The sequence below is a fragment of the Pteropus alecto genome, unplaced genomic scaffold (genome assembly GCF_000325575.1).
Source record: "Pteropus alecto unplaced genomic scaffold, ASM32557v1 scaffold5, whole genome shotgun sequence".
NCBI lineage: Eukaryota > Metazoa > Chordata > Mammalia > Chiroptera > Pteropodidae > Pteropus > Pteropus alecto.
The window spans coordinates 12,288,671-12,292,245 of NW_006441953.1; positions in this window are offsets into that span (position 1 = coordinate 12,288,671).

Sequence of the window (3,575 nt, forward strand, 5' to 3'; positions counted from 1 at the left end):
ACTCTTTCAAACCATCTGTGGGCATACAATACTCTGTTTTTCACAAAAAGACATTTTTACTAAATAACAATAATAGTCTAATAATAATGACGAGAGGACACAATTCTGCCCATAAGATATAGTCTCTCAGACCATAAAGGAAAACTTAGATTTCTTGTTTCCCAGTGACAAACAAGATAAAATTGCTAACACTGAGACCAGAACATGTGATTCTTACTTCTAATATAGCATACCCTGCTAAAATAATTTGTAAAGAAGTAATGAATAGCAAGGATTAGGAGATGAAGAAAGATGATCAAATTCTTTAGAGATGAATGCACCGAAAATAAAAATTTCAAGAATAAAGCATGAAACGCATACAGTCTGCTGAAAGTTTAGTAACTTGCTGATGATGAGGTTTTCCATTGGACTACTGGAAATACTATCACTTAGAAAGAATTTTCGCTGAACTAAGAGGTAGAGAACCAGTTTAGTACTCTAAGGAGTGCAGCCTGAAGTTTGCTTTGTTCAGAAACACTCAACAGAGCATGAACAAGAACAGAGGAGGTGGAGAGCGGAGTATGAGTACTGTCAATTGAGCTTCGAATGTTAAAGAAGAATGTGGAGGTGGATACTGAGGGCAGTCTTCTGCTAATACACAGAGCTTTCTTTTCACTTCTCCCAGGGTTAGCAAAGTGCCAGTTTCGGTGTGATCCACTCGCACGAAATCGTCAGAGAGAGACTTTATTCTGCTGATTTTTCCTCTCACCTATTTTTTCGAGAACACTTATAAGCATTTTACTCCTTGATAAGTGTCCCATGTGTCTGAATTCCACTTCCCCTGTTTATTACTATTTTTAATGACTTTTTAGCACTATTCCTCTTAGGCCAGTTTGTGCTGAAGAGCCTTTTTTATTGCAGATTCCCTCTTTTTCAACCTCCTGTCTTTCAAATCAAACTCTGTTAGGGACTAAGCTATACTGACACATTCCCTTCAAAGACTTCTTGATAAAACAAGGGACTGATGCATAAATATCTAAAATTAAACCATTAATTAGCATCTGGTGCTGGACATTTTAAAGTGAAAGTTAACTAGATAAGAAATTTTAAAATACTCTATCCCAAATATAAATTAAAAGAAAGAGGACAAATCAAAAAGTTACCTTCTCCTCACTTCTTGCCAGGTTCTTGTGACCAAAGTATTAAATACCAAGCACTGAAGAAAGACAGCATAAACGGGGATACGGACCAAGTGCAAACTCCCATGTCCTATTTTATTATACCTCTAGACTCTTTATCTACTTGAGGAAAATGTTGCTGAGCATATTAAAAACATGTCTTCTACTCAGAAATCCTTGGTTGTAAGGACTATCCCAGGTACATCATCCTATTTTACCTTTTCTTTTATTTAAACATTTTTCCTAGATGACTTCATGTCATCACTTGGCTACAAATATCATCTGTATGCTGATAACTCAAAACTTGTATTACCATCTCTGATTCCTCTGCATAAATCAAGATTTACATATCCAATTATCCATCTGCTATAAAGAGTTGGAAGACTAATAAATATCTCAAAACTATAATAGGCAAAGGAGAACTGCTGATTATCTTGTCTAAACTTACTTCCTAAGTTTTATTCATTACAGTAAATGGACCACCATTCACCCAGTTGTGCCATTCAGCAATCTAGGTTATAGCCTTTATTCTTCTCTGTGAGTCACTCCCATAATCTAATTTATTAGCAACTCTAAACACAAACAATATTCCAAGTTTAATCACATCTCTTTACAGTAGAAGAAAATTGCACTGGACTAGTTAAACCTACAGGAAAAAAAATTTATTCAAAGACTATTGCAATAGGGGTCGAAACTATTGAAATAGGAGAGAGATTGCATTCAGCCTTGCTGAAGCAAAGAGCAAGAGGATTTTTAAACACTGGGATGGACTGTTGGAAAAGTCCTGGAGGACTTTGGAGGAGAAGTCAGTCACTGTGATTAAGCCATCTGTGTTTGTTAATTGTAGTTTACTAGAAGAAGTTATGATCACCCTCTCACAGAGTCTTAAGAAACAAGAGAGCCTTATCTTTGTTAATAATTCCAATTCCAAAGGATGGTTTTTAGCTCCTTAGAAAGACATTCCTGAATTGAGGACAATTAACATCACGTAGAGAGCAAGAAGAAATTTACAATTGCAAGTTTTTCAAAACAAATGTACTAAGAAAAGGGAGGTCAGAGTCTCTAGTCAGGGAGAAGCCTGTCTAAAGTTTGAGCAAGCTGAGGGGATGTTAAGGCCATCTGGTCAATTGCATGATTACTGTGACTAAAGGCATGGTTACCCTTTGTCTAGACTACTGAACTATTTTTCTAAATGGTCTTCTTTTTTCCTCTTTTACCTTCATTGTTCACTGTAGGTGCATTAAAGTAGATTATTTTTTCTATTTAGGATTTATTTCTATTAGAATTTATTTCTAAGGATATAATAGAATGTTTATAGTGAATATTAACTTTTTTTCACTGTATAGTTGTCAAAATGAGTTTATAAAATATAAATTAATTTATGTCAATCCTATGCTTAAAGTCTTTCTAATACTTCTCATAGCATTTAGAGTAAAATATAAACTTCTTATGAATACTTACTAAGCCGAAGATAATCTTTTATTCTTTCTGTTTCTTCATCACCCATTTTACACACTTCCTGCTTTAACTTAAATATGCCAAAATATCTTCATGGTTGGACATTTAAATTAGGTCTTCTCTTGGCTTGAGGTACGTGATGGTTAATTTTATTTATCAGCTTCACTGGACTAAGGAATGCTCACATAGCTTATTTTTGTGTGTCTGTGAGGGTGTTTCTGGAAGAGACTAACATTTGATTTAGTAGACTGAATAAAGAGGTGCAACCTCACCAACGTGGGCGAGTATCATCCAATCCATTGGGGGCCTGAATGGAGCATATGGCAAACGTAAAGTGAATTCACTCTCCCTTCTTGAGCTCAGAAGTCCATCTTTTCCTGTTGGACATTGAAGCTTCTGGTTCTCAAGTATTTGGCCTCAGACTAGAAATTATACCATGGGCTCCCTTGGTTCTCATGCGGTCAGACTCAAACTGAATTACACCACTGGCTTTCCTAGTTCGCCAGCTTGCAGATGGAAGATTATGAGACTTCTTGGCCTCCATAATGTATGAACCAATTCCTATAATAGGAACTAGTATAATATAATTGTATCCTATAAAGAACCCTGACTAATACAAGGTCCTCTTCCACTTTGCACCAGTAATTAAGTTATTGTTTCTTCTCTTCAAACCAATTCTTCTATATCCTGTTATGTAATGCTGAGCCTAGGCAACTGTAAGCTACATTTCTTTTTTTGCAGATAGATCCCTATTATGTTTTTGACAATAGCAAATAATATATGGATACTAAAATGCTAGAGAAGAAAATACATTCTTCTTACTGTTGGCTTCGTATTCTTATTAGCTATTGCTTCAGAATGGCCCATAAACTTAGTGGGAAGACTGTTCTAGTAGCATGTTTTTTTAGTTTTCCCCTCTAGTTTCCAGCTTCTTCACACCACCAGACCCAGACTCATTCC